Raw genomic sequence first — 21,977 nt, 5'->3', positions numbered from 1 at the left:
AATAGTGTGCAACACCACTGAAGTTTTTTTTTACCTCTCTTTTCAACCAACGGCAGTCACTCTCCTCTCCAAATAACTTCTACTTAGCTTTCCGAGCTTCCCTCGGGTCCTCTTAATCAGCGGTCTCCAACCTTTTTTGCGCCACGGACCGGTTTATGCCCGACAATATTTTCACGGACCGGCCTTTAAGGTGTCGCGGATAAACGAGGGAGGGGCTAATAATCGGCTCACTCATTTTTAATGATCGTTGAAAGCCCAGATCGTAATCGTGATTAAAATTCGATTAATTGAGCAGCCCTAACTTCTACAGTGAACTACTATGCCAAACAAACCAATCAAGTATGGCCTAAAGATCTTCTGGCTCTGTGATGCACACATCCTTCTTTGCAAGATCTAGAATGGTTTCCTCAGTGAGACACACAGCTGAAGAAGAAGATTTTTTCTTCTCCAATGTACCTCTTCCACAGTGTCTCCTGGGACACTATTGTGAGGACTCTACAATAGGACAAGGCAGAAATCCTTCGTCTGAAGAAGGCTTCTGAGTTCTGGGAGGTTTACAGCACAGTGTGCATTCAATGGCAGGCTTACCATAGTCAGCTATGTCAGAAAGAACGAAGTGGCTGTTGTACTCCTGAGAATGATGTATCACAAGAAAATAGTTGATGAAAATGCTAGAAAGGGGAAAACATAATTTATCACATTGTACAATAAGACCAAAGAAGGTGTAGATACTATGGTTCAGATGGTTCGCGCCTACTCTACACTCTGAAATTGTAAAACATATAGGTGGCCCATGGTGCTGTGGTACAACTTGACATTGCCACCGTGAGTGCCTACACTTTTTTTCACTGCTCAGCACCTTGAATTCAAGAATTGTATGACCACTGCATAACGGGTCCTCCTCACTGAGCTCTCAAAGGAGCTTGCTACACCACATATGAGAAGCTGACTGAAAGATTGCCCCAAATGCAAACCCCAATCACTGAAGAAATAGGAAGGTGTGGGATGACAAAAGCCACAATTCAGCTACAGAAAAAAAAAGCAAACAGGGCCAACCAAAGACGGCAAGACTTCAGATCCAACTAATGAAGATCATAAAGTCAGCAGCCGGTGTGGGGAATGCAAAAAAACCTCTGTGTAGCAACTACAGTCAGAAACAGGTGGTTTGTCACAACTGTGTGTATGTACTGTATGTAAGGGGGAGCAAGCCAAAAAAAACGAAAGAGCAATTGTCTGTATAATTGTTGTTTTAAAAATCTTACAAAAGTGAAAAATACAAAATGTTTCAAACATTAAATCATTCTTGACCAAAATGACAAAAGTGGGATAAAAACAAATCGATTTTAACACGGGTAGTTTTTGACCCACTTATGGAAGAGTGCAGGCTCCAGTCACTCATGCATCCGAGGGTTAAAGGACATCAGACAGAGGTCCTTTTTAGAGTAGCAGCTAAATGACATCAAAGACCTCCACAACAGAGAGCAAGTGGGTTGGGAAAACAAACCTTAAACCAGATTGGTGTAAGGACAAAAAGGGAAGAGTGTAACAGTAAAATAATATGCATCTGAAAAACAGAAGCCAAAAATAAGGAAACAGCGGCATGTGTGTCAGGGGAAAACTTGAAATTTTTGTTTTATTACGGCTGACCCATATGCGTCAAGGCTGAAAGTGTTTCCATGGTAATTATGACATAAGAAGCGGTAATCCTACAGTTTTTGTTATGCAACACATTAATTATAGAAGATTTTTTCCCAGACAAGGAAGTTTAATCCAGCACTGACACGGGTTACTGTAGCCACATGAAAGGCTTACAAGTTATAACTGCATTAAAAAGATGTTAATGAAGTCAAACATCTGGATACAGTCTAAGGTCATGGATAACTTTAAAGTGCCAAATATGACAAATCTGCAACACGTTTAGCAAATAACTGAAAACCATAGCTGTCTTGCAACATGTCACACTGCAAACCAAAATTTACAATAAAACAAAGTTTTTGTTATTTCAATTTTATACATTAACAATATGGCAGGAATCCTCCTTTAATACGTACAGCCTGTCTGCCAATGTATACTTTGTTTTATTTCCCATGCTGAAATTTTATTTCTTTAATTCTACAGGGTTTTAAGTATTTATGAGTTCTTGTACATTTCTTCAGATTTTTTTCAGCCTAAATAGCCAAATCTGGTGCTTTAACGTTATAGATTTGTAGAGCCTTTATTTTGAATAATAATTATTGGACAAATCCTGACATCCGATTTTAAATCCAAGACCAAACATCCATGATACCTGCCTCCCATTTTCTGGTGCAGGGACTACTTGGTTAAATTATGTTCGTTTAGTGAAAAGTATAATGTTAAAAGCATTGTTATAAAAAATTTTATCAAATCAAAACTAAAAGTAGATGCGAAAAGACATTATAATGATTTTTTTTTTTTTTTTTAAATTACCTTGTGTGCTTCAGTGTTTCAGTTTTTGTCAACACACCAAGTGTTTTTATTGAAACTGGCACATCTATGTGACAGGAAGTGTTGTGTTTGTTTTGTGAAAACCTATCATGAACTTCTTGTGTCTCATTCCTAAACCAAAATTAAAAAACAAACAAACAAACAGGTCTTACATTTACAACACTTTAAGCTGAATTACTGTACAAGGACCACAACGTTTACTTAAAAACTGAAGAACAGTCTGGAAACACCTGTGGTATAAAATATCCATAGACCCCAAACTAGCACCAAATACTCGCATTGCACAACAACACAAAACAAGCGGACTTCCTTTTCTCTTAGTTCTTTGTTCACCTTTGTTAACTGCCACAGTCTAGACATTCATGCAAACGATACACTGCTATACAATAAATCTTTTTTTCTTTCCTTGTGACTCTTGAACTCTCGAGTACTGAAGTTTCCCAGGATGATTAATCAAAGACGCTTTTTCACACCAGTTAATACTGCCCCTAGTTTACTCCAAGCTGTTCTGAACTCCTGTGCTCTTTCACCTTGCCACATAGATTTTTTTTCCTGAAGAAGATGGCATCCATCAGTATCAATGGATGATATCACATAATGATGTCACATAATTTTAAAGTTGGATAAATGTGTGACAAAGAGCTCAAAAAGCAAAAGCATCTATAAGCTTGAATACAGACTGAATCTTTTTCCACTTGTAATATTAGTTGGAAAATAATATCACTTGTAAATTCTTTGATTATCTAATTATGTAAAAAATCAGCTTCAAGCTTCCTGACACTGAAACAAAGACCCACGATCAACATGACATTAATGAGCATGCCCCACTACAGTTCATTTTATTAACCTTAAATGCCGTCTCTAATGATGTAAACAGTTTTTAAAATGACTTCCCTAATTAGTACAAACAAACAAACAACACTTGCAGTCATCGGTTTGTACAGTAAACATCACAAAGCTAAACTAAAGCAGCAAACTGCTGGCCAGCCACAAACTGCAGACTCACCTGTGAGGACGCGGTGGAGCATTTTATACATAGCAGGTATCAGTAGATCAGAAATAGAAAGGTGCAGACGAAAAATAATAATAATAATAATAAAAGAAATTTTTTAAATTGCTCAACGGTAACAAAAAAAAAAAAAAAAAATCCACAGCAGTTTCCCACAATTAGTCTGAAGTGCTTCACTCAAAAAAAGCAACTGTAGCCTTACATCCGTTTGTGAGTCACTCAGTCTGACTTAGTTGGTTTGTTGTGGGAAGTGAGTGAGAGAAGTAATCAAAGCATTAGAAAAGTGAACAGTGCCAGTCACTTTAGTCATAAAGTGGGCAAAAAAGCTGCAGCACAACAGTTAGTACCTGCACCACAGAGTTTTCTGTTTAGCGCACATAAACAGAAAATGTTATGAAGAGTGGAAAGCACTCCAATAGTGGGTGCATGTTAAAGCTGGAAAGGTACTGTTCATTTACAATCACATAAGAGGACGCCAATCGAACAGACTGTCTAACAGTAACCTCGCTGGTCCGGATTTCTTTGTAGATGAACAATAGATGAATAGATCCCTTCTAAACCCACAGCATATGGCATGAAAATCGTGCTGAATAGAGATAGATAATGCAAAAGAAAGAGTATTACTATTAACTATTTTTATTATCTATTCTAAACAGTACAAGTTTGCTAAGCACAAGTAGAGCCCCACTTTGGTCATTTTACTCGCAGAAAGGGTTAAAGCATTTCTCCGCCTTGAGGCAAACCTAAGTCCTAACTTAAATTACCAAGTGAACTTCTTGATTAAAAACGTTTGGCAGTCTCTCAAAACAAGGCCATTTAAAACCCAGGCACATGGACACCTTCATGCTTCACTTCACAAGAGGTGTTTAAACACCCATATGTTCATTACACACTGTTTGCTTCACGTCTAAGGTGAGAAACCCACAACTGTTAGGTGAATTACCAACGGTGTCCTCCAGACACGCTAACGTACCTGAGAAAAAAAGCTGCTCACTTTCTCTGCTTCCAGCATTGCCACTCAAACAGTTGTCATCAGAAAACACCAACTCGGATCCACTCAAATCAATCCACAAGGAAAAAACTGTTGGGTGACTCTTTTTATTGTAGCCTGACCTTGTCCAGAAAAACTGGGCCATTAGGGCTCGACTGTTAAATTGCTCGCCACTACTACTCTCGTCACTCTATTTTCTCACCTACACTATTAATTTCTTCCTGTATGTGCTCGGTTCCTTTCTCCTTCACTCCCTCCCACCCCTCAAATTCTCACTGTCTGCTGCTCAAGCCTCCCCCCCCCCTCAGGCGAGAATGTAGGCCATTGGTTTCTGTTTTAGCCACAGCAGCAGCTGAATACAGTACACATGTATGTATGTATGTACGTAGGTTTGTGCCTGTGTGTGTGTTGCCGCCTCACAATGACTCAGAGCGCCAGACTTCAGGGACAAACCACAGACTACACCAACAGCCCATCTGTTGCAGTTTTGCAGAAACGAAATCTCCTGCACGTCCCATTGCATAATTTGATAGATGATCTGAAACGTGCTCTGAAAAGAAGTTTATTTTATCCACAAGCTCTGTTGTGTAATAACAACAACCTGCATGGAGTATGTAAACCAAGGCTCTCATACTGCATGCTGAAACTTGACTGGAAATGTAGATCTCACACCTCAGTAAGCGATTAACGCCAACAATGCAGTACCTGAAATAAATAAACAAGAAACCTCAAGATGCGAACTGGAACTCTGCCGACAACATAATACATTTTTATCCACTGCTGCTTTCTCGTATCAAATGGATATGTACACATTTCTTAAGCACACAAAAGCAAGAACTGAGAAAGAACTGAAGCGCTATAATAGGTTTTTTTACTGCAACTGGCCGCAGGGAGAAGAGTTTAATGTCATGCAGTTATGTTTTGGGATGAGGGTTATTCAACATAAACTGAAGTTATAAATCTTAGGGGGGGGAAAAAAAGTTCTGACCCCCAAAAATCCCTTTTTTCTTTTTTTAGTTGCAGGTCATTAAAGTACACAAAGTTGTTCAGATTTGTTTTGTTTCCCTGTCAATTTTGAGCACTCATAGCTTCATAAATATTTACAGTTTTCAGAGATGAAAAACATTTAAGCAACCTGATCAAAGTTGTAGCCACTCCAAGTCACAATCTAAAGCTGGTTTAACGTCTGTGATGTAGAAGAAGAGAAACAAGCATTAGTACCCTATAGGGGAGAGTTTTAATAATCAATTTTCAGACTAAAATCAATTTTAGCTTGAATAAAGCAATATCGATTCATTAAAATCCTGAATCGATTTTTAAATATAAATATATTTTGTCAGAAATGCCAGAATCTCGGGTCAAAGCTCAAAAAAACTATTTCAAACAACCAGTTAATCCTGATGCTTTTATTGGAGTTAGTTTGTGAATATTAAGCTGAAAGTGCTTAAGCATAGAACAATATACTGGCCACCTCCTGTGCTAGCCCTCAGCCTCCTAGTAGACACAAATACATTATCAATTTGAAAATCGTACATCACCACATTCTCGGGCTATGGGATTCACAAGAATTTCATAAAACTTGACCAATAACCTTGCAGTCAAGGTCACTGAGAGTCAAACTCACAAGAATTTTAGTAAATACACCTATGGTGTCAATTTCAAACTCCTATGTTGCCTTGTTCTTGTGTCCATGCCGCCAACTCATCCGCCATCAGCCTTTTATGGCGGAGGAGGAAAAAGAGCACTTGTATGAAGGAGTGAATGACACTTGTAGTAAGAAAGCGCTTTGTGTGCTCAAATGGCTCAAAAGTATATTATAAATACCAGCCCATCTTGTTGAGTGAGAGCTCTCTGGAGGAAATCTAATCCCTGTAAAGAAAAAGGATGTGCTTGATTTGAAACAAACAAAAAAAGCAAGCTTTGTAGCAAAAATGAATGCAAAAGCCTGTAATGATTCAATTGCATCTGTAGTGTGCTGTTTATCGCTGAAGGCTCGCAAGCTTCCTGGTCAGTTAGGGTCTTTCTGTGTATGCGTCGGTTTCCGTGTATTCTGGCGTCCTCTCATAGTCCAAAAACATAAAAGCTGGGTTAATCTGTGACTCTAAATTGGTCGGGGATATGAAGGAGATAAAGGGTTTAAAGATACCCTGTAGTAGCAGTGACTTCCAAGTTTATCTTTTAACTGTGTGACTTAGTGCGGTGACTAAACAAGTCATCACAGAACTACACTGGCCTCCCATTCGCTACAGTGTAGTTCTCTGATGACTTATTTAGTCACCGCACTAAGTCACACAGTAGAAAGATAAACTGGTTACAGAAAAGTAACCAGTACAATCTACAGCAAGATTTTACTGGTTACTTTTAAATTGCTCTACTTTGACCAGGAGTCTATATAAAGCTTTTGGGGTTCTGTGAAAGCACAGTCGTACTTTGATGAAATGCAAACATCCCATTCTCACAATGAAAATGCTGTCAGAAATAATTGATGTTGGCAGCTACAGTGTCAAGCTGGTTTAATATCGTGTTATTAAATTATCATGTATGTCATGGGTGTGTTGGCATTTGGTAATTAGCTCTTACCACAAAGCACAGTGGTTGATGGGAATGCCAGTACAGTTAAATTAAAAAATGCAATTCAATGATGGTGCTAGACAGAGGACGTTATTACAATGCCTCCTCAGGAAGATATGAACACCTTCACTAAAATCCAGCAGCCCACTACCACCTGGGTCTGTCTTAACTGCTGCATGCACCTACAGACATTTGCTGTACTTTAAAAATACATTTTAAAATTCAGTAACTGTGTGGTTACTATGTAGAAAAACTACAATACTGAGTTTTGCTTTACTAAAAGATGTCCGAGTGCCTCATAGCAAGAAGGCCCTGGGTTTTAACCCAGCCTGAGGCCTTTCAGTTTAAGGGAGTTTGCATGTTCTCCCCTGTGACTGTGCGGGTTCTCTGAGTACTCTCGCTTCCTCCCACAGTTCAAAGACATGCATGGGGTTAGGTTAGTTGGTGATTCTAAATTAGCCATTGGCGTGGTTGTCTGTCTGTGTATTAGTCCAGATTGGTGACCTGTTTACCGTGTACCCTGCCCCTTGCACCATCACAGCTGGGATCGACTCCGGCCCCAACGTGACCCTGAATCAAATCTATTACATAAATCTTACAGAAAAGGAAATGGACGGATGGAAAACATGAAATTTATTCTACTACTTAACATAGGTTCAGTAAATTAATATTTTTGTTTGTAATTAATTCTCACTTTTATTTATCAAAGTTAGGAAAGTTTTCCCAGTTCGCCCACGTCTCTTCCTGACAGCGAGGAATACAGTTTATTAACTAAACACTGGTATCAGATTGACACTCTGACAGGTACTCAAAGCCAAGGCTGAATAGGAACAGGAGTATACCTAATTAAATGTCAGTACTCTCTGTCTGATTTTGTGTTAAACACAAAGACGGACAAAGTAAAGAAGACTGAACTGAATCATCCATTAAACTACACATTATTCATCAAAGCAGCTAAATATGGTTTATGTGCAAATTTTATGGAAATGCACAAACAAGATTCAGTCAGAGACTTCTGTTCCAATCTGCAGCTTTATGACACCACTAAACACTGACTAATGTACACGCTGAGCCATAAGATCAGTGTGGCAGTCAGGTGACCCTCACTGATCTCTCTCAACAGAGACCAATCATCATCAGGCATTGTTTTCTATGTGACCCAAAGTGAAAGCACACTGTGGCATTTTCTCAGGTTGGCTGCAGGTATCCTGGGGGCTTCAAAACAAACAGCATTAATTAGAGGAAGAAAGCTGTGACAGTGGCAGGCAGGCTGCAGCACTGCTGAGTGCTAAAATGGCTGCTTGTTCTCCATACAGACGCAGAGCTGAGTGTGGAGGAGGAGGAGGGATCCCACTCCCAACAATATGCCTCAAACGTAGCTCATCCTTAGGTAGGCTTCATTGCTTGTGCCATAACGTAATAATGGAACTGAAAAACGGTATTAAATGCATATGATTATCCTCTTGTAAAATCAGCTGCTTACACATCTACAGTTTACATTAAGTCTCTCTTTCAAATGTAATTACTGAGCTTTTGGTATATCACCGCACGGCAGAGATCTAATAATTGTGTTTGTCCATGTTTTATTTACTTTTCATGTATTCTTTTCAGCTGAGTTCCAGTTCGCTTCTTTGGATGAGTTTTCTACTCTCAGTGCATGTGTAGAGCAGAGCGATATGACCAAAAATATTTATCACGATATAACTTTATTAGTGCAAAAAAACCCCCAAAAAAAACCCATCAATGTATTTTCACTTAAACAAGCAGCTTTTTTATGTGCATTAAAGTTATATACAAAACTAACAGTGCAAATGCAAACTCCTTGCTGAAGGTTTAACCAAAAGGCATTTCTAGTGGAAATTGGCCGACATATCCTCAGCATAACCATGTATGATATCCACAAAACTTAAAAAGAGGTTATACACACACAATACGGTAATGTTATGTTGAAGCACAGTACGTATCACTCCGCGAGGCTCCTGCCTACGATAGCTGTAATGCTCCGACAATCCATCAAGTGGTGCGGTTTCATAGCTTAGCAAAGTCGTACTAAAACATTTGACAGATTTTCGAGTGCCGTGTACGACATAAAATCGTTTCGAGGTCAGTAAACACAACCAGAATTCATACATAAGGCACATGGGATTATAAGGGGCACTGTTGATTTTCAGAAAAATCAAAGGATTGATTTTAAGTGTGTCGTATTTTCCAAAAAACGGTAATAACGACAGTCCGCTAGCATGCGCTACCAGAAATAGTGCTTTGTTGTGTATCTGACGGACGAAAGCCAAACCAGTTCCACACCACTGAAGTTGCAGCATTTTTACAAACCAATTCTGGTTCATCAGTTTCATTCAACAATTCGCTTTCGCCCTTCTCATTCTGCGTCGCCGCCATGTGCGTATGAAAACAAAGGCACTGCGCATGCGCGTTTTACCCATATTCTATGGCCATATTTCATTTTCTTATCGTTGCCCAACATTACACCGGTATTACCGTGAACGGTATGATATGGCCCAGCCCTATGCATGTGTTTATTAGTTTCAGTTTGTTTATAATTACCAGAATATGGAGTGTATGTGTAGACCAGATTTAAGAAGTTCAGACCAGGTAATACAATACAACTGCATGACTCACAGGCATCCCAGTATCAATAAACACATGCACTCACGAACACATAGGCAAAATACGCCCCAATGGACCATTTCAACCTGATCCCTGCCACTCTGAAAGTAAAACAAAGCAACCCTCAAAAAAGTCAACAAATTGCAGTATTATGATAATAAATCTCCAGTCAAATAGCTCAAAACTGCAAAGAAACATTTTCTCTTATGAACTACCACATCTTACAGACTTCAGGGCATTTGTACTTTGTATTTTAACATCTGACCTGATGCCATGCTTTGGCATGTCACCTGGCTCAAACAGGCTCTCCTCCACACCGTTCATATTAAGTGCTTTAAAAACCCCAACATAGCTAGATTTTCCCATTTAAATGCAGCTAGCCAAACAGCCACTTACTGCTACAGAGACAGACAGAACAGTGGACAGTACATAAAACTCATTGCTGCAGTCTGGGGCAGCACAAATGCGATCCCCTTAAACTGATTTTTAATTTTAGTGTCGTTATTTTCCTCTTCAGTATCAATGCTGTCTCTAGGTAGCTATAATAAACTAATCTAAGTCTATTAGCTGCAACCAACCAAGCACATGACACATGTTCCATACTGACAGAAGATGGCACGAAACATGTTTTTAAAACAGTTTTTAAGAGCAGAGCTCAATGGTGTAAATTAGCCTTTATATGTACAGCGTTTCATGTCCCCTATAAAGGTGTGGATGACTGGGCTGTTTATCTAATGGGCAGGAAAATCCATAGACTTCTGTTAAACAAGTAACTCTCATTGATTGCCTTTACTGTACGTTTACTGTATGACCAACTGAGCTTATATGTCACCAAAAAGAGGTTCTCTTTAAACCAGGAAAAACAGTGGTTATTATCTATATCTTTTCGCTGCCTCTAAGCTGTAAACAAAGTCTATCCATTATTTAAATATTAGTTTTGATGTTTTTTGTTTGTTTTTCTTAAACGCTGCAAAACAATAATAGTGAAATTCGCTACTTCCAGCCTCGTTTTGTTTTGACAATCTTGTTGGGCTTAATGTGCTGCCATGCTGGTGCCACACTCAGAGACCTCGAGCTGAATAACTGAGGCCTACGCTGAACTCCGTATACTTATGTGGGCTACATCTCGGTCAAATGAAGCACAGTTACAATGCTTTCACTTAGAACAAGACAAAGTCTGCAGCAGCAATACTACACGTACTACACAAACAGATTAGCAGCTATCACTGAGCACACTCAAGCAAAAACAAAGTAGTCAATTGCTCCATGCATGATAAGAAAAATCAAATGATTTTCCCCTAAAAATACCTGCAAAAGCTTACAAAGATATTATTTTAGGATTTGGAGAAAAGTAATCTGACAAATACACCTTGGTAAGCATAAGATCTCAGGCTACAAGAAAAAAAACAGCTTAATTCTTAAAGCCTATGCATAATAAGCCCTTGAGTCACGGCAGCTGCTTTGCATTTTCTTGCATTTTGTGTCTGAAAACAGTCAACTGGAAAACTTTAACTTGTTAACTTGGGATCTATGGAAATATCCATTGCCTCCCCTGCATGTAAAACAGATTTACACTCAAGGAGCAAAGCCCAATTCAGCCCTCTTATCACAGACTTCTGTTTACATATCAAAGACAGAACTCTTAAGGCACAATTTAGATGACTGTTTAAACACCATTTGTCAGTTACCATTGCAATAAAAGGTCAAATTTCAAAGTATTAATAAAGCTCAAATAGAATTTATGAGCAGCCTATTGTAATCCTAATATTTAAGGTAATCAGTAAATGATCAGCAACATCAGCTTAGCCTTAAGGTTTATTCACCGTAAGAATATCCATTTGAAAATAAATAACTATCAAACAAGCTGCCTTCAGTTTTTTACTAGGGGTGTTAACAACATCCAAACAGATTAAACACGATATAAATGCAGCATCATATCACAGCTCCCCGTGTGAAACTGTGAATGCCTGGAAATGCGTGAAACTTTGGTGAAAATTGGAATAATCAGAGACAATTCTGGGAACAAGTTTAGTGGAAATACATCACAATAATTAACTCTTTGTATTTTGATCATAATTAAATTTCAAGCAAGTGTGAAGCTGTGCCCATGAAGACAAACCTGCAGCATCCCAAGGATCAGTTTGAATTAGAGTTCAATGTACAGCTGACCCCTTGTAGAATATATCAACTTGGCAGTATTTCCCCCCATTAAGCATCATATTATGTTTGAAGCTACTTAAAATCTATATTTTTAGCTGAAATGTTTTTGCTTTGTAGTCAAGTGTATGGAATGGTAAATGGTAAATGGCCTGTATTTATATAGCGCTTTACTAGTCCCTAAGGACCCCAAAGCGCTTTACATATCCAGTCATCCACCCATTCACACACACAATCACACACTGATGATGGCAAGCTACATTGTAGCCACAGCCACCCTGGGGTGCACTGACAGAGGCGAGGAAGTCAAAGACTGCCAATTCAATTTCCAAATGCGCACCTCTGCTCACAATGGTGCGCATAACCCTAACTAGGGCTGCACGATTAATCGTTAGAAAATCGCGATCTCGATTCATACTTATGTGCGATCTCATTTCCAAATGACATTCCAATCCCATTAACCCTTTAAGACCTACCATAGAACCAAGTTCGCCAGAGCTTATATTATATTTTTACATGCTGTGGAGCCATTTTTGGGAGCATTTCAAGTTGCTATACATCAATACAACCATTATAGCCCAAATTTTAATAATATGTCTGCATTAGGTGCATAGTAATTACATAAATTGCAAAAAAGTGCAATAAACTACAAAAAAATTGAAAATCGTTTTTGTTTTTTTAACATATATTTCTAGTTAGAGAAATTTAAGAGGCTTATCCCTCAAAACTGTAAATACAAAAAAGTTACACAAACTAGTTTCCCACCACAGGAAATTTATTTTGAGTGTCTTCATAGTTTTATTTTTGAAATACACCAATTTTTATATACTGCAGGAAAAACGAAAATAAATATTATAGTGCAAATTTGCAAAATAACAGCATATGCATCAAAAGAAACTATTTCCAGCAGTGCAATATGAGTCTTAAGCATCCCAGAAACGACACAGAAAGTCATAAAGTCAAACATAACTTTTTAAAACACATAACAAATAAAACACAAGCTCATAAGGCCCCGATCGTAAAAAACTACATTTCCGCAAAATGACGTCACTTCCGGTTTCGGGCAGGTCATGCGGTCATGTGATAGTTCGCGCTGATGGACGTAGGAAGTGTTACAAACAGCTGATGGATCGGCGAAGCGTGTTTCTGGAATATCATGTTTTTGTTGCTGCAAGTGATTTTTATGCAGTTTTTGCAAAGCTATATGTGGAAGGAAACTGTGACCTAGGACAAGCTGATGGCATAAGATGTAAGTACAACTCCTCCAGTTTCATATGCAAAAAAAATTATTGCGCTAGCTTACTTGGTTGCAGAGCTACCGGGATTTAAAAATAGTTACGCAAAACAGAGCGTGCCCGCTCCGATCGGCTGTAAAGGGTTAATTAATAAGTACAGAAACTGGCTTCAGTTCAGCTGGAGGCACAGCAGGGATCATCTTGCAAGGAGTATAAGGAGCTAAATAGGTAAACTAATCATTTACACGTGCTTCTAGAAAAAAAACACCCCCACAGAGTACTGATAATGTGTCCAAACCAAAATAAAACAACACTTATGACCTTTGTTTTTTCCCGAAAAACACTAGAATTGATTATATGCATGATGACTGGTCAGTTAAGGATTTACGACAGGACACACTCCATCAATGGCATCATTGTCCAAACAATAACTAAAAGCCAGAATTAGTTAAAGGCAGTTAAACTACAACAGACCATGTGTGTATAGAAAGCAGCTGGTTGAAGGGGAAATTCTCTGCTTCTCACTTCATGTCTGAAACCAAAATACTGGATGCTGTGAAGCAGCTCATGGTGTTGTGACATCCCTAGTATTTAAGGAAAGTATTTCACAAAAAATGTTTGCTTCATTAAATTTACATTTTTTGGGCTACAGCTCCATAGGACCCTATTCATCCTCATGATCTCACAAGAGCTCCACATGAAACCGAACTCCAAAGAGTTTAAGTTCTCAGCCTTGTGCCACATAATATTGGGTTAAGCTGTACTCTGAAGTGGAATTATAGTGCATGTCTATTTGCATGTTGTAACAATAAGCACAGGTAAGACGCTGACTGGCGAAAAAGTTGATGGAGTTTACAATGAAGGGGAAGAACAACATCAATGATTTAAAACTACATATGAAAAGCACATCAAACAGCTGAAGAGAACAGTTTTCACTGCTAGTCTTTTGACTTAAACACTTGGTTTAACACAAAGGACCAACTACAACACAAATACATGCAAGAGTAACCTAAATTACTAGCTGTTACACACATTTTTGAAATTGCACCTGATGACACCACACAGCTATAACCGACATTATAGACACTTTGAGGTTCTGCACAAGATTCAAGGCACAAGTTACAGGTAAACAAAGGCTTCAGGCTTCAGTGCTCATTTAGTTAAACTTTTCAAGTACTGGCACATGTTTCAGGCAATCAAAATGAATGAGAAGTCGATCAAGCATAGAAACGAGCATAACAAGCATTGAAAGTATAAATATGGGCCCATCCACAGGTTAGTGAAATCCTATGATGAATGTCATGTCGACACGTTGATGTTTTGAAACCTGACATGAACAGCAAGGGGTGGATATGACTGTGATGCACTCGCCACTGAGAATACAATCCTATTTTCTGACTCTTTATTTGACTATAAAGTATAAAATTAACTTATTTTAGTCAATATGAAACAAGCAACCGAACCAAGGAAGTTTACCAGTAAAGTGCTTACTGAGGTCACAGAGCAAGGGAACTCAAGGCATTTAAACTTCTATATAAACATTAACATTTATAAGTCATTTGGAAACCAGTCACTCCCCTGTTGAAACCTTGAAACCTGACACTGGCACAAGCCAGTGTACTCCTACTGCTGGTCCCAAGGCCAGATTAATGAGGAGGAATATATCAGGAAAAGCCTCTGGTGTAAAATTATTTCTCAATTAAACACATGGACCATCAAGAATAAGATTGTCATGACGGATCGGTTGGGTCCCAGGGTTAACAACAACCACCTCCGGTGCTGTTGGCCAACGCAATGCCAGTGAAAACTGTGCTGCTGTTGGCTAAAAACAAAGGGAGAATAGAGGGGGAAGGCATGTTAGGAGGCAGCAAGAGAGAAGGAAAAGCAGGAGTGTGGAAGTAAGAGTAGGGACTGTATCAGTCACAGTCCTTACACTTAAAGGGTGAGACCTGGCTGATATGATGGATAGCAGGAAAGTAGGAATATTGTGCATGCAGTAGACCAGGTAAAACGGAAGCAAACTGTTCTACCACAGTGTAGACAGAGTTTTGGACAAGAGCAAAGAGAAGATTCATAGATGTACAGAAGGAGGACATGCAGATATATGGCAGACAAGAAAAGAAGTCATCCCCTGTTGGTCATCGGAAAGAATGCAAGCTAAATAGTGAGAAAAAGTTTCCTCATATTCAGTCACACAAATTTGCACATTTGCTCATGTCTGCAGCATGTATACCTTCCACATTCACCCCTGAAAACAGAGCAATAGCTGCGTTATAATTGAAAATTATTATAATTTACCTAACAGTACAGTTCACAGTACCACATTTCATTTGGCACAACTTTAAACAGACTGCTTTTCCTGACACAATCCATTTGTGTCCACAGCTGGAATTCAACCACCAACCTCTGTTTGCAAAGCAAATGTGTAAACAGAGATCAAGTATAAGGCCAAAATGATCAACTCCACCACCAACCCTCTTCCAACAGCCTCCATATGTGGACTTATTCCCTCTGGAAAACGTGGATTTCGTGCTCACTAACGTGACACGAGTCCAAGGAAAGTTCATAGCCAGAAACAAAAAGTCAGTGGATTAAAGGGCTGTGACTATTTCACGAACTGCCGTGACAGGCAGACATGTTTATATTGTCTATGCTAACACGCAGCTAGCCTGGCTAAGTGCTGCTGCTATGACAATGGATACCGCCAATTGTCGGACACGCCCACCATCAAAGCCTGTAAGCCACGCTGATTTGTGAATCTGGCCTGAATGAACCATAGCGACACCTTGAGGCCGGCTCTACCATATTACATAAGACCTGCCTGATCTCGTTTCTTTGCAGGTGGCGGGGGAGTGAAGGAGGAGGGGAAAAGGAGTGAAAGAAAAAGCTCCGCGGAGCCTTGCACGTTATAAATCCCGCTGAGAAGATGGTGTCTGTGAAATTTAGTAACGTTATGTGGAAAAACCAAAAATGAGTCAGGCAAGTTTGGAGGCCCTGAGCGCACCCTGCGCTGCTGCAGCCACTTGAGTCAGGGTTTGTAGGGATGACATGTCATGCATTCACGGCGATGCTTACCTGTTCAGCCGTCCGTTCAGCTTGCAAACACTGAGACCTTGCTTCACGCTGGCTGATTAATTCCCAGGCAAACAAAAGAGTCAGTTTAGACTGTGTGCAAAGCAAGCCAGTTAGCTAACTTGGCTGACCAGCTTAACTTGCAGCTTGCTGGCGACCAGGATGGTCAGATGTCTGACTTTTTTATCCACTCTCACTTTGCACAGATAAATCTGCGCTTAACTGTGGCCACCATGTTATAAACACACTCAGGTTAAGATGGGTGACCGGGGGAGTTGTATGTTAGCTGGCTCGCTATCAATTTAACGTCAGCTTATGTTGACAAACAAGCCTGCGTGCTTAAAATCACACACACACCACTCTGAGCCAGCTAACGCCAGGTTGCTAGCACGGTTAGCTTAGCCAGCTAAGTAGCTCCGCTAAATCCAAACCTCGCTCCGAAAATCCGCTCACCTCGCGTGCGACTTGTGTCCCGTCAGCAGCAGCAAACCGTAAGTAACTCCGAGAACCACTTGCGAAAGGTTTCTGCGTTTCAATGACGGCGCACTTGCTTTTGCTAGCCCGAGTTATCGCTTTGGTCTCTGCTCTCCGCCATTTCCAATCGCTCAACACAAACAAACAGGGCTGCTCGTGCGCGCGGAGCGTCGAGGCGCGCTCACGCCGAGGGCAGCGGGCAGACGCTTCCACAGTGCTGACAGAGGGGAGACCCGACTGTTGATTACATGTGATTAATGTGTCGCATGTGTCAGGGTGAATGTGCAGACATACAGCGTGTATTTAGCCACACCGCACCGAGTGACTGGAGGAGGGTGAGCACTGATGCTTTCTGGAAACTATTAGGCCTCCTAAATCCAGATGCCGTACACGCACTGTGCAAAATCCCTGATGTGTCATATATCTCGCCGGGGCGTTTTCAAGAAAACATGGTTTGGGAAGGGCAGGTAGAAAACATTGGGTCTCCTACAGAAAGCTGCACCAAGGCGAGAGAGTTCAAGCGTCATGGAATCTGGGAGTCACAAGTGATGGAAAGCTGGAGTGTGAGATAGATCTGCAGATTGGTACCTGTCAGGATTCTCAAGCAGTCATCATGGCAAAGAGATGAGTCGGATCTGGTTCGATGGACTGACTGATGGATGTCATTGATTTTCAGGTTCATGTGCAGCTCTGTGCTGTGTTTACAGAAAGTAGTACATTAAATACTTTGTACGTACACCAGTATAACTCTCCAGGTTAAGGAGGTGACCACTATGCTACAAGCTGGGAATTTTGCCCTTCCCCTGCTCTCTTCCACCTTTCCTGATAACCCTCAAAGGTGAAAAAAAAAAATGGTGAAAATGCTAAAGTTTTATCATCAAAATGTAGTTAAAGTTTAACAGTCTTTATTCAGATTCATACATGCAATTTTAGTGAATCCTATATTTTGATTTATCAGTATGTACATCACTCTAATTGTTTTGAAATTAATTATGAATTTCTTATATACCGATATACGGTTTTATTTTAATAATATAACTTCACCAATTCAGTGTATTAGTGGAGTTATACAAATAATAGGTAACTAAAGTTGGTATGTACTGTATACAGTACCAAGAACCATATCTGCATCCAAAATCGGGTGTAGTTGAAGTAGAAAGGTGTCAAATTACTTAAAATACAGGTACATTAAAACTGTACTCAACAGTTTACTCATAAAGCACCGTTTCAGCAAAAGAAAAAGTAATCTGAAGGTGTTTTATACTGTACAGAGAAAGACCCAATGAACAGACAGTCCCCTCAGCAAGCATTTGGCAATGATGGGAGGAAGAAAAAAAATCTGCAAACAGATTTACTATAAAAAAAAAAGTCAGATTTAGAAAAGAATAAATAAATAAATTAGGCAGTTAAATTTATCATAAGAAAAAAAACTTTACAAATTGACAGTATTTTTCACACATTTACAGGAAAAAAAACAGGCAAATGTATGAAAAAATGGTAAATTTAAGAGATATATGTAAAGGGTAAAATCAGGTCAATTTCTTAAAAAAAATTACCAAAAGAAATACTGAGATAAAAGCTGACAGTCAAGAAGAAATAAACACTATGTGACAAAAAACTCTCAAATATATAAATGAAAAGTTAGAAAACAGCATTTTAGTGAAGGAGCCATACAAAGTTAATCACTTATTTGAGCTCCACTAATCAATAACTGATCGTAAATGTTGCTGGAAAACAGCGACACGTTTTCTTTGTTATCATTGAGCTTATCAGCAAACTGCATTTCCAATCTGGACTCCACTGGTCACTAAAAGTGCAACAGGAACACAACACACTGCGTACACGTTCAGTAATATGTATGGGTCGATGCCACCCCAACCCCCCTTCAGCACCGCTTCTGTTTTTGGTTCATTTGAACCAGATGACGGAGTTGCCCAACAAGTGAAAAATCACTGTAAGCATCTGCAGAAGCAGATCTGATTTGTCATTTGGCATCTTTAACTTAATTTTATATAAATGCTGATCATTATTTTGCTTTCGTTTCCACTCACATGAAAACACTGTCACAGAGACGTGCACGGACTTTGCTCTGTCAGAGCTCGCAGTTCATCTTCTGCTGTTTTCTGGCAAGTTTTGGAAACCACTGAGGCCAAATTTATAAATATAGCGTATATCCTCATCTCTATAAACTAACGCAGCAGCACAACACTCATCTGTTAAGTGTGCCTGTCATCCTGCCGCTCCTTTGAACTCTGGATGTTATGATAAAATTACAGTAGCGTGTTTAAGGCAGCATATTCTGGGAAATACACTGAAGTAATTACATTGTGTGTAATATGTTGATTGGTCACTCGCATACTTCAGAGTGCTTTTACTTCAGAGTTCAAGGTTATGAGTTATGAAAGCAGGCGTTTGGACACATGGAGTTCTAGACGTGGGATTTATTGTTGTTTATCTGTCTTTTATTGCCTTTTTCAAATGTAATAATGCCTGTTAAATGCCTCTTTACAGCGTGCCTGAAAGTAGTGGTGAAATCTGAAGATGAGTCACGCCTGGATTAAAACCATTTTTGTTATGCATTTACAGCCCAAGTTTATAATGTAAATGATCTACAGTTAATTTACTACTGCTGTGCTCGCAGTCGGCTCGATTCCAAGTTATTCTTCCTTTTTTTTAACGTCATGGCTGAGATCCCTGTTAGGAAAGAAAACAGGTTCCTAAAATATCCAGTGTCAAGCTTGATAGCCTCTCAGTGAAGCATAAATAAAAACAACTGACAGTGCGGCGCTAGCATGAATTATTTCTGAGTCTTTTTGGATAAAACTGCACGCAGAGAGAAAGCGTATGTTTATGAACATCACAAACATCTGAAGTTTGTGTTAACACAACAGCAAAAAGAGCAGCTGAGAGGCTCTGCAGCAACTTTTGGTTTCTCTCAGACCTCTAGTTTATTGTCAGAGTGACTCAGTTAAGAGTTATTGTGAGCTTCTGACCACTTCTACATGTACTTTATGAGTGAAAACGCTAAGTTTGAACTGTACATTGTGTACAGGGTCAGAGGTGGACGGTTAGCGGTAGCTATTAACTGTCCTGCAGCTGCTCAGTTTCTGCATTGCCTGTATCAGATAAAAATATTTTAATTACTTTTTAAAAATGGTTGAAGTTCATTTTCTAATGATGTTCTATTGATGTTATTACGGGGATGTTATTAGGTCCATCGTCTACTTCTGCAGGTTGGAAAAACAGTAAACAGACGTGGGATAAGAAACAGGAGCGTATTCAAAATGAGAAATTACTTGATGTAAATATAAATTTTTTTACATTTTAATTTCTGCAGTTTTCAGGTGAGGAGTCTACAGTGTCCAAGGCTCAAGTGTTCTTTTTCTCTTTTGTCATCCATGAGGTTTGGCTCTTATTCGTCACCAGAGATGGGCAGTAACACATAATCTGATTACTTTTTTGAAGTAATGAGTAAAGTAATTGGATTACTGTTACTTTCCTGTAAGCACGCTGTGTTACTGCGTTACTAAACCGTGATTTTGCTTGCGAGAGTGTCTCAAATGATGTATGAGTGTGCGACGTCCGTGGCAGCAACAGACACCTGTGCAGATCAACGATGCATAATATGGAGTGCAGGAGAGAGTACGACCACGCAGCGTTTTAAGTGTGTACTGACATTACTTTGAGTTTGATTCGGTAAACAGTTACAAAAACATTAGCGTCCACTGTACACTCTGGAAGGGAAGAAACTAAGTAATAAAGTAATTAATTACTTTTGAAAATAGGCAATCGATAAGTAACTGGATTACTTTCTTGGAGAAGTAATCGGTAATTAGTAACTAATTACTATTTTTAAGTAACTTGACCAACACTGTTGGTTACACTGGGCGAGACGGTCAGCATGGAGTTCACTGTCAGCGTTTGGCAGCACACTGGCTGATGAAACTTTACAGACAGCTTTGAAGTAACGTATAAATCTAAAGGCAGCAGACATTTACTTAATTTCTTACTTAGTATAGAACATAAAAACAACTAAAACAAACAAGAAAAATATAGTTGTTTTTTTCAAATTTATAACAAAAATGTCAGAAAAAATCTAAATGTATAGAAAAAAAATCTACAATCAAAAGATTCACATTTCTGAGAAAAGAAATCTCAAATTCAGTGGTAAAATATTACAAATTTACAAGAAAAAAGGGCAAATTTCTGAGAGTCCTTTTTAAAGCTTCAGCTTTGTGTGTCAAGATTTGCTGGATCTCATTTGTGATTTCCAGTAATAATAATAATCATTTTAAAAGAAGCCAGGCTTTGTGGGACAATTTTATAGAGAAAATTTATATTAATTTCTTTTTAAAAAAAAAACTTTATGCTTGCATTTATTTCTGTGTGAGGTTCCAAGTTATTCAATGTGTTTATTATAAAATGCAAGTGACTGATTATGGGGGAAAAAACAATCAAAAAATCGAATTCATATTAAAACAACTTACCTGAAATGGTCATTTTTATTTAGTTTCATACGTTTTTGTTTCTGGTATCCATTAGACTGAAATAAACAGATTAAAACTCAGGCCAGAAAGAAACAGGCTTTCAGATCGTTTTTAAACGATTAAAGGAAATTCTATGATATTATGAGACGGCTCCAGGAAATTATGAAAGCACTTGTTGCTACTTTCTCATATTTAATCAATCAAATAACTGCAAGAGAAATAAACTGACCTGCAGTGTGTACAGAGAGGTTGATTCAGAGTTGCTTAATCTTGCTACAATGACTCATTAACAATGAACAGGTAGTGCAGGGCCTCATAGAAGTAAAGTGTGATTGGACACACACTCTGAACCTTATCGGCTCATTAAATGTGAGCTGATAACTTGGCCAGCTGTTAGGTCAGTTTATAGATTAAGCAGATGAGATAAATTTAAATTCTTGGATTCTTTCTTCTTCTGTTTCTTTTTTAAATCCCAGGCTCTTTGGTGACTTGAGGACTCTGACTTTTACCCGGTAACATCTGGGATGGGCTCCAGTTGTGACATGAATTTAGATAAAAGAGTGTAAAACAGATAAATATTGTTCAAATCTTCCGGTGAAACATCAGCTGGCAAGAGCTCCAGTTATAAAACAGTGCAGGCATGTAAATCCACACTCATCAGTATAGCGGCATAAATTTCATCTTCAAACAGAGGATTCACAATATGATAACATACACCTGAGTTACACTGCATTAAACAGGAATGGTTTATTTAGATGAGCAATGAGAACCAGCTGGGGGTGAGATAAGGGACTTTTGTTGGCGTCTCATTTTGCTTTTACATCACAAACGAATGAACACAGCTTTTGTATTTTGTAAAACATCAGAACAAATAAACCCAGATTAGCAGA

The 21,977-nt window shown here is 39.0% G+C and overlaps 1 protein-coding gene across 1 annotated transcript in view; it reads right to left on the bottom strand.

Moving 5' to 3' along the window:
* The window catches only part of ncoa1 (nuclear receptor coactivator 1), a 119,096-nt gene extending 102,370 nt beyond the window's left edge, over nt 1-16,726 (bottom strand). The window contains exons 1-2 of the mRNA XM_086264908.1: nt 16,580-16,726; nt 16,130-16,181 (exon numbers count right to left, since the gene is read on the bottom strand). The gene's annotated coding sequence lies outside the window, so the exon portion shown is untranslated. The remainder of the gene's footprint in view (nt 1-16,129; nt 16,182-16,579) is intronic.
* Nucleotides 16,727-21,977: the final 5,251 nt, after the last annotated feature.

Source organism: Aulonocara sp. 'chitande type north' Nkhata Bay, linkage group LG15, assembly GCF_057382095.1.
Source record: "Aulonocara sp. 'chitande type north' Nkhata Bay isolate Kocher_YH1m ecotype deep benthic linkage group LG15, A_spYH_male_GT1.1, whole genome shotgun sequence".
In the NCBI taxonomy this organism is placed as follows: domain Eukaryota; kingdom Metazoa; phylum Chordata; class Actinopteri; order Cichliformes; family Cichlidae; genus Aulonocara; species Aulonocara sp. 'chitande type north' Nkhata Bay.
The sequence above is the reverse complement of the archived record's forward strand: the minus strand, read 5'-3'. Positions and strand labels throughout refer to the sequence as shown.